The following is a 14,065-nucleotide window of genomic DNA, read 5'->3' on the forward strand; positions in this document are numbered from 1 at the left end:
TGTGGAGAATGATGGGGTTTATATGGGTTTGAGTTGCAAGATCGAACACATGGTTTGGACGAAAAATCACGAGAATGCCACAGGAAGCATCCTCTTGTGAAAAAAAAGAAAGAAAAAAAAGCATCCTCTTGCATGGGATCTGTTTGTCAGATGCTACGTAGACACATGCAGCTCACGAAACATTGACTTCATAATTACGAATTTGGTTTCTTATTTGCATTTTTAGTTATTTGTTTATCAAATATTATACTGTTATAAAAGTGAACCGTTTTTGTTGAAAATATAAAAAATGTAGGGCCCGTTGCACTATTTGCACAGTAAATTTATTTACTATATACGAACGTTTTCGTTTGCACCACACACTTCTCTTCTCCCTCAATAATAAACTTTTTCTATATCAGTGTTATTTCTTTCTACGGGTATAAAATTTCGTCCTTATTTAAATTCTTGCGATATAATAAAATTCTGATTCTTTTCGTAACATATATTATTATTAAGATACCAATTGTTTTAAACAGTGGTTGACAAACAAAACCCTTTGTTTTATCAGTTTTAAACTATAAATGCCATGATTTACAAAATGATTGAAATTTTTTATCCTTGAGTTGTCTTGACAATTGATCATTAGCATACCAAATTTATTTTAGACTACATATTGATATTTGTTTTCGTATATAACACAACAACTATAAGTTATATCGCCATGAATATGTATGTGCTGTTTCTGAAAATATATAAAATAATAAAAAGATGAAGTCAAAATAGATTAAAATAATGATCACATATGGATCAACACGTGAAGGGGTAGGTTGTTTTCTGGTGCAGGTACTACTGCCGACTTACCGCATTAGAAGCTGCCATCAATATTTCAAATGTCCCGAAACATGGAGTCCATCGCAGGGTAATTCTCTCCGATAGTTTTTTTTTTAAAATTTTTGTCATAAAAATAGATCTTAAAAAAAAGAAAATGATCAAAGTAATTATTTTTATTTTGAAAATTTTAATTTTAATTTTTAATTTTTTAAAATTTGAAACTCTATCCCCAAAATTTCACTCCTTGACTCTAAATTCTAAGTCTAGATTAGTTAACTCAAATGTAAAAATACATTTTCACCCTTTAATAAAACTTATTTTGGTCATTTTCTTTATTGAGAGATATTTTTGTGACAAAAACTTAAAAAATGCTATCTTAGAAAATTTCTCTTTATCATATTCCAAATTCATATTTGATCCTTTAGGTACAATCCATGTTCGGAAACTCGCTAGGCGCTATCCGTGCGGTCGACACGGGCCTAGCAAGTTATCAAAAAATCGGAGATTAATCTGATTAGTTTTTAACTCTTTTTTTTTTATATATATATATATATATATATTTCCACAACTAACAAAATGAAATCTGTTGGTTCAAATGGCTAGGGAGAGTTTATAGGTCGAGTAGACCCGGGGTTCAAACCCTGGATCCATATTTTTGGCTTTATTTTTATTTTGTTCTTTAATGAAGGGCAAAACGGTAATTCATCAAGTCACCCCTTACCTTTTCCCCTGCGAGTTTAACCTGCAAATTCGTGAGCCTCCATTTTTGTTCTCAGTTTTTCACAGTTTTTCGTCATTTTCTCACATAATCATGCTTAATATACATAGATCTAACTAAAGTACATCGATTTACTACAAAAAAACGAAACAAAAACAAGATTTCTTCAAGGCTCCGATTTTATGGCTGATAATGGTTGATTCGCCACGGTAGTGTGCCGCTTCACGTATACTCGCCGATTAAGCGGCCGAGTTGACCGAGTTTTTGAACATGAGCTACAATACACATTATTTTAATATTCTATACCAACTAATAGCATACTTATTTTAGCAAAAAAAAACTAATATTGTTATAAATCATGGAGTGGATTGCCATTAACCAGGTCCGGCCCAAGACCGGCCCAATACCTAGAAGATAGAGATATGGCCGAAGCCCTAGAGAGAGGAGAGAGAGAGCCGACTTCAGGAGAGAGAGAGAGGCGGCCACAAAGCTTGGAGAAAAGGAAACCCTTTCCTTTTCCTAGTAGATGTAATCTTTCCATTATTATGTATTAGTAGTTTTCCTAATCCTAATGAGTTTAGGTTTTGGATACTTGGCGTTAAGAGTTTTCAAGGCTCCTAAGACAAATGTTGTAGTATAAATGATTGTCGAACCAGTTCTGAGAGATGAGAAAGCACAGAGAATGCAAGTAATCACTTAATCTAAGTGCAACCAATGGTTTTAAAAAGGGTTTTTAAACTACAAATAACTAAAATGAATAACTAAATGATACTTTCTTAACTATGGGAAAAGAGAACTCATGGGTATAGGGATTAGACCTCGGGTGATCAAGTTTCGAACTAAGGATGACAAACGATCAACCAAACTATCAACCTTAAGCTTAGACACAATCCTAAACAAACTCTATGTCTAGATGAATGTTCATTTACTAACACAATCCAAGCATCAAATGTCTTTGGTTGAATAATATGAAAGTAATCATAACTAGCAAGTCCAATGGCTATCTTAGCACCTCTAACAACAAATGTCTTTGGCAAAGTATGCTAAAATCTAGGAAGAGTTGTCTCGGGCATTTCCTCGAACACCTTTCGGGTGAGAAATGCCTAAGGATCAACAACTGAGTGGCCAACTCAGAAGATGCATTAGGTTCACTCTGCTAGCAAGGAAATATGAATGATCTACACTAAAACATCCTAGCTCTAACCTAATCACCCTTAATCTCCCTAACCCATGAATTCAAAGGGGAATTACTCACTAATCTCCATGATTCCTCTTAAACCCATGTTAGATTTCAGATTAATCATGTAGAGAAACACAAATAAAATAGATATAAGAACACAAAATTTCAATAACAAAAACTGATCAATCCATTCAAAAGATGACTTTCCAAAGGTTTTTGGTGGTTTTTCCTCCGAACAAAGATAGATCCCCTTCTCCTGGCTTACAGAGTATTAAAACATAGGTGTAGAAAATAAAAACGTGCATCATGAAATGACCAAAAGGCCCTTGAGAAATCATAAGTTCGAGCAGAAACAAGACGCGGAGCGACCTCCGCTCGTCGCTCCGAGTAGTCGCTCCGTGCTTCGGGAGCGACCTCTCATCAAAACGCGAGCGACCTCCGCTCGTCGCTCCGAGTAGTCGCTCCGTGCTTCGGGAGCGACCTCGCTGTGTCGCTGCGAGAGGTCGCTCCGAACTCGTTCTCGCGTTTTCTAGTGATCAAAACGCGAGCGACCTCCGCTCGTCGCTCCGAGTAGTCGCTCCGTGCTTCGGGAGCGACCTCGCTGTGTCGCTGCGAGAGGTCGCTCCGGACTCGTTCTCGCGTCTCCGGGTGATCAAAACGCGAGCGACTCTTCCCTGTCGCTCTGGTAAGGTCGCTCTGATAGGGAGATCAGAGTGACTTGACGGAATCGCTCCGGACTGGTCGCTCCGGTAAGGTGCTCGCCCAATAATCACTTTAAACACTTCTTTGGGACTCCAATTGCACCCAAATGTCTCCAAGAACTCCATGTGGCACTCCAATACCTGATAAGGACTCATGCATGCAAAATGCAACCTAAACATGGCTAAATCCTAATCTATATGATCAAAATGCACATGGGTGAATGGATAAAACATTAGAAATATGCAAGATATCAACTCCCCCAAACTTGTTCTTTACTTGTCCACAAGTGAACTTTCTAGAACTCATAGGGAGAGAGGTTTGAAGGTGGGAGCTCATAGCCAAAAGAAACACAACTAGCAAACACGATTAGCACACTCTCTTATTACACTCTAGCTTCTCTAGGCCTATCTCAACTCCTTTTGTCCCTACACTCATCATCAAGCATCCACATATTCAAATCAACCAACTCTCACATTCATTAAGCACAAAACATCTAGTGAATTCTTGCAAATGGTCAGTCGGTCCAAGTCATTTGGGTAAGGGAAGGCTTTTATTCAAGTGATTCAAAAGGTTCGAAACATAAAATCTTTACGGTGGTTTACTCTCGAAACAAGTAGCCTTGACATTGCACATAATATATCTAAGAAGGAGACCAACTCATGCATACAATGCTCAATCTCCATTGTTCTACCCTTTTCCCAAACGTACAATTACACAATTTTTCCCAAATGTCAAGCCCAACTCACATCTCTCACCAAAAGATCTCAAGAACACCTTGCACAACAAAACTCTTTTCTTTGAAATCTCATAAGGATTTTTTCTCAACTTCAAAACAAAACTTAGCTCTAAACAGTTTTGCTAGCCCCCTTTCTTTCTAATTTTTTTTTTTTTTTTTTTTTCGGGGGCCAAGACTTTTCATAAACTGAGCTAGAAGTTTCCCTACTTATCCCATGAAGACTAGCCAATTAAGCACAAGAGTTCACTCTTTTCTTTCCATTTTCTCAAACTCCCAAATCAAACTTTACAACACTCACCCCCATCTATGGCTAGACAATGATGTGCCTAATCTAGCAAGAATGAAGATCAAGCATTGTCGTTCCCGATACTCTCAACATTATGCACATGTAAGACTTTCCTAAGAAGGCCTCACTCATCAAACAATGAAAGTTTAAAAGGAGGGAAAGGTTTTTGGGAGTGGTCTACCACTAGAGTTTGTCAAAAGATTGGCATAAAAGATGTGACAACTCAAGTGTGTATAGCCATGACTCGGTACACAAGGGACCCTAAGCAAGAAGCATTAAGTTCGTTTAGTTCAAATAGGGTTGTAGTTGGCTTCAAAGAGTAGGTTTCAGCAATCAACAAGTTTCAAGAAGAGTTTTCAAGGCACGAAACATACAAGTCTTTTCGAGAGGTGCATAGCTTTTCAGGTGAAACATAGTGTTCTTTAAAAGGCATTTAAAATCATTGCTCCCAGTGCAAGTGAATGCAACCTGTATGCCCTAGACTCTCCTAGAAATGCAAAATGATGCAAACTAAATGAAATTTTTTTTTTTTATATGTAAATAGGTGTGCAATGCATGACTCATGAAACAACATCGAAGCAAACATGATCAAATGCTTGGTACCTCCCCCAAACTTGAGTTACACAGTCTCTGTGTTGTCAAGTAAAGAGAGAGATACCGAAATGAAAACTAATATGCAAAAAGGGAATGGTATATACAAGGGAGAGAAAGAAGTACCTCCTATGGATAGTAGGTGGGGGCTGATGCCCCAGCATCGTCTTCGTCAGGCGGGAAGGTGGTATAGTAACCACCGGATGCTGAACCGGAGCCTCCATACCATGGCTGGCTCTCAACCTCGTCAATCTCGTCCTTACTATCAGAAGAAGCGAGGGATGGGGACTTGTTACCGGAAGCGGAAGGTTGAGTGGGTGGGTTCCTCCTCTTACGCTGAAGCTGCGCAGCAGTGAGGGGGAAGCCAAGAGCATCAGGCGGAGGTGGAGGCTGGGGGTTCGAGGTGTTCGCGAAAGCGAAGTCTGCTGAGATACATCCAGCTACCCCCCCCTGGTTAAGACATCAGCTACTTTCTTCATGAATTTGGCTGAAGTCTTTGCCTGCTTCTTTACCGTCTTTCTTAGCGCCTTGCACTTATCCTTCAGCTTTTCTATCGTTCTGTCCTGAGCCTTGTTCCACCTCTGAAGGCGACTAATGTGGTCATGAGCATCACGAAGATCTCCAGGGGGAAGAACTCCGTCATGTGGCTTGAAGTAGTAGCGCGGAGGTCCATAGATATGCTCAGAGGGGTCTGAAACAGGCGAGTCATGTCGCGTAGGAACACTTCTTCTCCTTGATGGAGCAGCATTAACTGGATCGAGAGGCCCATGTTCTCCAAGAAAGTACTCCTGGGATATGTTGAAGCTAATAGCTCCAGGTATCTCTAAACTCGTCAGGTTCCGGTTTGGAAGAACCACTTCGACTGGCTTGCCCTGCAAATAGTAGTGGTAGACGTAGTCCTCCCATACATCCCACTAAAATAGGTAGCAATCCTCAAGTAGGTGCTATCAATGAACTTCGGTCCCACTGCGTCCTTTCCCAAGGAAACATTCAGAAATTGGAGCAGTGGTGTGATCATTCCACCTATCCCCATCTTTGGGCGCGAGTCAGTGGTGGACCACGCCCAGTCTCTGTAGTGCTGGAGACGACCCACAAAGAAACTGACCATCCCGAAGGTAGCATAGATGTCGGTGCTGGGAAGGGGTAAAACTCCAGGTTGGGCGTAGGGACGGATAGCCGGACAGAGCAGTCGCATGTCCTCCTCAGTAACCGTACCAGCTTGCTTCCGTGGGTAGAATGCATGGACTAGCATCCTGTGGAGGTAACGTACGGAGGGGTGTCGGATGTGTGAATTCTTGTCAGCCCCGGTAGTGTGTTTGTTTCCAGTGATCAACTTCCAAAGCTCCGTGGGAAGGTTCTCACACTTGGGTAGGGAGTGGTCTTCTAGGTCTTGGAACCCCATGACTCTCCCAATGTCCTTGAAGTTCATGGTGTATGCTCGTCCATTGACCTTGAAACTGATTTTGCCCCACCCTTGCCTCACATGCTCGGTGTCGTGGTAAGTGACCGCAAGAGAAGATAAGAACTGACAAGTGACATCCTTGTAGAAAGGATATGCCATGGTGAGGAGTTTTGGCATCTTCAAATGTCCTAGCATCTCTTCAATGTCAGAGTCAAGACCCAACTTTTCAGCAGATCAACGTCGGCGAACCTGGTTGGAGTCCAAGTGACCTCATTCTTCAAATGATCATACAGCTCCTCCACAGACGGAGTTTTCGCCCTATCTCGATCAACCGCAACCCCTTTGCCTTTGGACAGCTTGGCTTTCTTCGTAGGTGCCTGCTCATCAGCACTCTCAGTTTCACTTTCCTCATGGATGGGAACTGCTACACTCTTCCCTGCCCTCTTCTCCTGTTCTTTCGATTTTCTTGCAGCCAAAGTCTGCTGTCGAACAGTCTTCTGCGTCCCTGAGTCAGTTGGCTCGCAGGGCAAAGTTTTTCCTCTTAGTGCAAACTCTTGTCTTTCAGCTTCCTGTCTCTCAGCTTCCAACTTTCCCTTTGTCTTCTTAACCATTTTCACCTGAAAAATTAAAAACTTGAAAAGGGATAAGTAGATGGAAGTAAAGAAGGGCAAGATTTTGCAAATGAGAATTTGTAAAAGTGAACTTAACAAATGAATTATCAATTTAAACTCAAGTTCAACACAATGCAACGATTTTCACTCTTGTACACCTTAACGCATCTAGTTCACTCACAGATACACCCAAGTAAGGTCAAATTCGAAAACCCCCAAATCCATGAACCCTAATTTTGCCAAAGTGCAAATTAAACTCAATTTCACCGTTTATTCGACAACCCAACTTGATAGATAAGCTTTCCCTAGTCTATTTCACCACAATCTAGCAAGAAAATGACCAAATTTCGATTTTTAAATCCTAGGGTTCATGGACCTACGAATTTAAATTTTAAAACTCAATACCTTGCTTTGGATGAAAAGAAATGGTGAATGGGTGGTGAGGAATAGGCTACAGGGGCGAAAGCTTGGATTAGAAACAAGAACTAGTCGATTTGGGTGAGAATTGAGAAAGTTTTGGGATTTTTGGTGTGGGTGAGTTTGAGAGAGTTTGAGAGTTTGTGAGATGAGGGGAGAGTGATAGAGATGGATTCGCGGGGGCTGGGGGTAGGCTTAGGGTCGTCCGGTTCGGTCTAGGGTGGTTAGGGTCGGTTTACTTGAAGTAAACCGGGGTTTAGAGTCAGAAAACTTACCTGGACCGACTCGGGAGCGACGTGAGGGTGTCACTGCGAGAGGTCGCTCCCGAGTCCTTCTCTCGCGTCGTGATTCGACAAAAACGCGAGCGACTCTGGAGTGTCGCTCTCAAACCTCGCTCTGGAGCTGGAGCGACTTCGAGGTGTCGCTCTAGGACGTCGCTCCGAGCCAGTTTTTGAGCTCCGTGACGACGAAAACGCGAGCGACTCTGGAGTGTCGCTCTCGAACCTCGCTCTGGAGCTGGAGCGACTTCATGTGCTCGCTCTGAGAGGTCGCTCCGAGAGCCTTTTTGGAGCACAAAACTTCTTTAAGCCGAGCGACTTCGAGCTGTCGCTCCCGTAACGTCGCTCCCAGCTGGAGCGACTTCGAAGTGTCGCTGTGAGAGGTCGCTCCCACGCACGATTTTTTTTTTTTTTTTTTTTTTTTTTTTTTTTTTTAAGATGAAAATGAAAATACCAATGCAATATATACAAGGATACGCATGGGACTTCCTCCCAAGTGAGCTTGTTTTAAGTCTCTAGCTTGACTTTGCCTCTTTTGGATTAGGCCGGGGTAGGGTCAGACAGTGGAGTTGAAACCCCATCTTCCTCTGGTGCAGTAGCCATGTAGAGCTTAACCCTTTGCCCATTGACTGTGAAGTCTCTTCCGTCAGTACTCCACAAAACTATTGCTCCATATGGCCTAACCTCTTTGACTTTGAAAGGACCTGACCACCTTGACTTAAGCTTTCCTGGAAATAGCTTCAGCCTAGAGTTGTAGAGAAGAACTTGATCTCCTTCTTTAAACTCTCTCTTCAGGATATTCTTGTCATGGAAAGCTTTAGTCTTCTCCTTGTAGATCTTTGAGTTCTCAAAAGCATCCATTCTTATCTCATCAAGCTCATGTAGCTGAAAAATCCTTTTCTCCTTGGCACTCTTGATGTCAAAGTTCAGCAACTTTATTGCCCATAGTGCCTTGTACTCAAGCTCCACTGGCAGATGGCAAGCTTTCCCATACACTAGGTTGAAAGGTGTGGTGCCCAGTGGTGTCTTGTACGCTGTCCTATAAGCCCAAAGTGCATCATCGAGCTTATTGGACCAATCCTTCCTTGTGATCCCCACAATCTTCTCCAAGATAGACTTGATCTCCCTGTTAGAAATCTCAACTTGACCACTTGTTTGGGGGTGATAAGGGGTTGCCACCTTGTGCTTCACACCATTCTTCTTGAGAAGTCCCTCAAGCAGTTTGTTAATGAAGTGGGAACCTCCGTCACTGATCACAACTCTTGGGACTCCAAACCTTGGAAAGATGTTACTCTTGAACATCTTGGTTACAACTCTAGCATCATTGGTGGGGCTCGCAATAGCTTCCACCCATTTGGAGACATAATCGACAGCCACAAGGATGTATTTGTTTCCAAAAGATGATGGAAATGGTCCCATGAAGTCAATACCCCACACATCAAACACTTCAACTTCAAGGATTGGATTCTGAGGCATCTCATTCCTCTTTGTGATGTTTCCTCTTCTTTGGCAAGAATCACACTTTGAGACAAAGTCTTGTGTATCCTTGAACATATGTGGCCACCAGAATCCAGCTTGTAATACTTTCGCAACTGTCTTGAAGGTGGCAAAGTGGCCTCCATAAGATGATCCATGACACTGTGTAAGGATCCCATCAACCTCCTCGTTTGCAACCATCACATCCTTGTAGAACTTCTTCTTGGCATAGCCCACAAGATTCAAAGGTTCTCTTCCTGTGGCTAGGTAATTCACCAAATCAGCATACCAAGGTTCCTTCTCTTCTGTTGCTTTGACTTCTTCCAGCTTCCTACCAGTCTCACAAACTGCTATCACTGCTTCAATAGCCATGATCTGCTCCTCAGGAAGTCCTTCGTCAATAGGAATACCAGACTCTACCCTCAACCTGGACAAATGATCAGCTACACCATTCTCAACTCCGGGCTTGTCTTTAATCTCCATGTCAAACTCTTGAAGCAAAAGGATCCACCTCAAAAGCCTGGGTTTTGCATCCTTCTTGGCCAAAAGGTGTCTCAAGGCAGCATGATCTGTGTAGACAATGACTTTAGACCCAACCAAGTAGCTCCTGAATTTCTCAAAGGCAAAAACAATTGCCAGCATCTCCTTCTCTGTTGTGGCATACCGTATCTGAGCATCATTGAGGGTTTGGCTGGCATAGTAGATCACATGGGTTTTGCCATCTTTCTTCTGCCCCAAAACAGCTCCCACAGCATAGTCACTAGCGTCACACATGATCTCAAAAGGGAGATCCCAATCAGGTGGCTGGACAATTGGAGCACTAATGAGTTCACCTTTCAGCTTCTTGAAAGCTTGTAGACATTCCACATCAAAACTGAAGGTGGCTTCCTTGCACAGCAGCCTGGTCAAAGGTCTAGTGATCATGGAGAAATCCTTGATGAACCTCCTGTAGAACCCAGCATGACCAAGAAAACTCCAGATGTCTTTCACTGTCTTTGGTGGGGGCAAACCAACCATAACATCGATCTTGGCTTTATCCACTTCAATCCTTTTCTCTGAAATCTTGTGTCCCAGCACAATGCCTTCCTTGACCATGAAGTGACACTTCTCCCAATTCAGCACAAGGTTGGTGTCTTCACATCTCTGTAGGACCCTGCACAAGTTTGACAAACAAGCAGAAAACGAAGATCCGTAGACAGAGAAATCATCCATAAATACCTCCACAACATCCTCAATCAGATCAGAGAAAATTGACATCATGCACCTTTGAAAGGTGGCTGGAGCATTACATAGACCAAATGGCATCCTTCGATATGCAAAGGTACCATAGGGACATGTGAATGTCGTTTTCTCTTGATCATTGGGGTGTATGGGGATTTGGAAAAATCCTGAGTACCCATCAAGAAAGCAGTAGAATGGGTGATTCGCAAGTCTCTCAAGCATCTGATCAATAAATGGCAATGGGAAATGATCCTTTCTAGATGCGGAGTTTAGTTTTCGGTAATCAATGCACATTCTATGACCTGTGATGGTTCTTGTTGGTATCAATTCATCCTTGTCATTTTTAATCACAGTGATACCACCTTTCTTTGGTACAACATGCACAGGTGATACCCATTTAGAATCTGAGATAGGGTAAATAACACCAGCATCTAAAAGTTTAAGAATCTCTTTCTTTACAACATCCTTCAGGTTAGGGTTTAACCTTCTTTGATGCTCGATAGAAGTCATTGATTCATCCTCAAGATGTATCCTATGCATGCACAAAGAGGGTGATATTCCCTTGATGTCATCCAGTGAGTAACCTATTGCCTTTCTAAATCTTTTAAGCGTTTTCAAAAGTTCAGATAGCTCAGTTTCAGTAAGTTCACTACTCACAATGACAGGATAAGTTTCATTAGGACCAAGGAATGCATACCTTACACCATGGGGTAGAGGTTTAAGCTCCACTTTAGGTGCCTTAAGCTCACTCCAGTCATTCTGCTGGGTGTCATCTTGCTGAGTGGCTGAGACTTCTTGGTGAACCATCTGTGGAAACTCCTCGTACTGATCCTTACTGACAAACCCCTGGTGTGAATCCAGCATCATCCCGTAGGCAGTACTCTCCAGGTTCTCAATCACTACAGCCTCTCTCTCTACAGTCAAAGCGTGCTGTAGAGGGTCCTCTAGTGACAACTCTTCAAGGAGTTCATCGGCAAGGGCGTCCATCTCTTCGATGTAGAACACTTGCCCTTGAACCGTTGGCCTCCTCATTACCTCTTTGATGTTAAAATGGAGAATGTGCTCTTTACCCAGATGGAGATCAATCTTGTCTTCTTTCACATTAACAATAGCTCCTGCTGTTGCTAAGAAAGGCCTTCCAAGGATTAAAGGGTCTTGAGCTTCTTCACCCATTTCAAGCACTACAAAGTCTGTGGGGATCTCATAATTTCCAACCATCACTGGGAGGTCCTCTAAGATACCCACAGGGTACTTCACTGAACGATCAGCCAATACTAGAGAAAGTCTACACTTCTTGTACTGAGTGAAGCCAAGCTTCTTAGCAACAGATAGAGGCATCAAGCTGACACTAGCTCCCAAATCGCAGAGACATCTATCAAATACCATAGGTCCAAGAGCACAAGGTAATGTGAAGCATCCTGGATCTTCTAGCTTCTTTGGAATGACAAGCCTCTGAATGATAGCACTGCACTCATGAGTGAGAATCACCATGCCCTCCATCTCTTTCTTCTTTGCAGCTACAGCATCTTTCAGGAACTTGCTGTATTGAGGAATCAGCATGAAAGCATCAATAATGGGCATTGTGATCTGGACTTCACTCATTTGCTTTTCAAATAGAGCTTGGTACTTCTCTAGCAGCTGCCTCTTGAATCGACCTGGGAATGGGAGCTTGGGCTCATAGGCAGGAGGAACAAAAGAACTTTCACTGGCAGGAGTGACAACTTCACCATCCTTAATTGTTTTCTTCTCTTCTCCAACCTTTCCTTTTCCTTTTGCTTCCACTATCTTCTCTAAGATCTCGTCATTGATCTTCTCATCAACAATCACCACTTCATCATCTATGTTGATGGCAACCCCCTCACTTTGTTTCTCAGCATCCTTGGTGAGAGTTCTCTGAGGTAACTCCTTACCACTCCTGAGAGTGATAGCTTTCATGGTTTCCTTTGGGTTTTGCTCAGATTTTCCAGGTAGAGAACCTTGTTGGCGATTTTGTTGAGTGTTCATGGCAGCAAACTGGTTCTCCAAAGCTCTGAACTTGTTGTTGAGCTCATTGTAACTCCCATCAATCTTTGAGTGAAGGTTCTTCAACTCATAGCCAACATGCTTCTCACTTCTTGTTTGAGACTCCAGGATTTGTTTAAGTAGAGCTTCAGTGGTGTTGACCTGAGGAGTTGAGGTAGAGGGATTAGATTGCTGTTGGGAAGAATGGTTGCCCTTGTTGTTGAAACCAGGAGGAGGGTTTTGCTGAGGTTGATAGCTGCCTTGCTGATTATTCCGAGGCTGATAACCACTCTGTTGGTTGTTGGAATAGGATTTCTGTTGGTAGTTGTTGTACTGAAAGTTGGGCTCTTTCTTGTACCAGCTACCATTGTTGTTGATGAAACACAGCTCTTCCTGACCTTCCAAACCCTCAACCTCATGGACAACAACTGGTGTCTCTTGGCTTGGGTTGCCAACAAAGTGCAGCTGCTCTTGGGTAGCTTTGTCAGCAATGAGGATGTCTATTTTATCTTGTAGAGCCTTCAATTCCTTCCTCGTCTGCTTATCATCTGTTCTACTACCTCTGTCGTGGTCTCCACTGTAGACTGCATCACTTTTAACCATGTTGTCAACCAGCTCCTCTGCATCCTCCTCAGTTCTCCCCAAGAAGAACCCATTGCTAGCTGTATCCAATCTGGCCCTGTACTTAGGAAGAGCACCACGGTAGAATGTGCTCAGCAAACTCTCCTTAGAGAAACCATGGTGTGGGCATTGAGCTTGGTAGCCCTTGAACCTCTCCCAAGCTTCACTGAATCCTTCCAAGCCCTTCTGTTGAAAGCTGGAAATCTCATTTCTCAGCTTAGCAGTTCTTGAAGTAGAGAAGAACTTCTCCAAGAATGCTCTCTTGCAATCATCCCAAGTGGTGATAGAGTCGCTGGGTAGAGACTTCTCCCACTGACGTGCCTTATCTCCCAAAGAGAAAGGGAATAGCTTGAGCTTTAAGGCGTCTTCGGACACACCATTGGTTTTTGACAACCCACAGTAGCTGTCGAACCTGTCCAAGTGGTCAAATGGATCCTCTAGAGCCAAGCCATGATACTTGTTGTTCTCGATCACGTTGAGGAGTCCTGATTTGATCTCAAAGTTATTGGCTGCTACAGCGGGTGCTCGGATTCCCAATCTATGGCAATGAATGTTGGGGCGATCGTAAGTGCCAATGGGTCGAGCTGCTCGCTGTTGGTTAGCTGGAGCATTGTTATTAGCGCCATTGACGCCTGCATCATGCTGATGAACGTCTCCCATATCAGTGTTCAGTCTTTGCAGTTGAGCCTGTTGCTCTTCTTCTCTTTTCTTTCTAGCACACTCTCTCTCTAAAGCTCTGATGTCTGCAGCTCGTGGAACTAGGTTTGATGGACCGTTGCTCCGCAAGTTCATACACCTGTAGAATAAGAGGAGGTGAAAAAGAGTCAGTAACAAAAGAAAATAAAAATGACTTAGTCTCAAGCAATTGACTAAATCTCAATGTTTAAATCTACTCAGAATTTGGCAACGGCGCCAATTTGATGTTAAGAGTTTTCAAGGCTCCTAAGACAAATGTTGTAGTATAAATGATTGTCGAACCAGTTCTGAGAGATGAGAAAGCACCGAGAATGCA

The 14,065-nt window shown here is 42.8% G+C and overlaps 1 non-coding gene across 1 annotated transcript; it reads left to right on the forward strand.

The window, feature by feature from the left end:
- The first annotated feature begins 13,165 nt into the window (after nucleotides 1-13,165).
- LOC125589338 lies at nucleotides 13,166-13,272 on the forward strand. The gene has a single exon (XR_007325526.1). It is a non-coding gene; the product is annotated as a small nucleolar RNA R71 (small nucleolar RNA).
- Nucleotides 13,273-14,065: the final 793 nt, after the last annotated feature.

Source organism: Brassica napus, chromosome C6 (genome assembly GCF_020379485.1).
Source record: "Brassica napus cultivar Da-Ae chromosome C6, Da-Ae, whole genome shotgun sequence".
In the NCBI taxonomy this organism is placed as follows: domain Eukaryota; kingdom Viridiplantae; phylum Streptophyta; class Magnoliopsida; order Brassicales; family Brassicaceae; genus Brassica; species Brassica napus.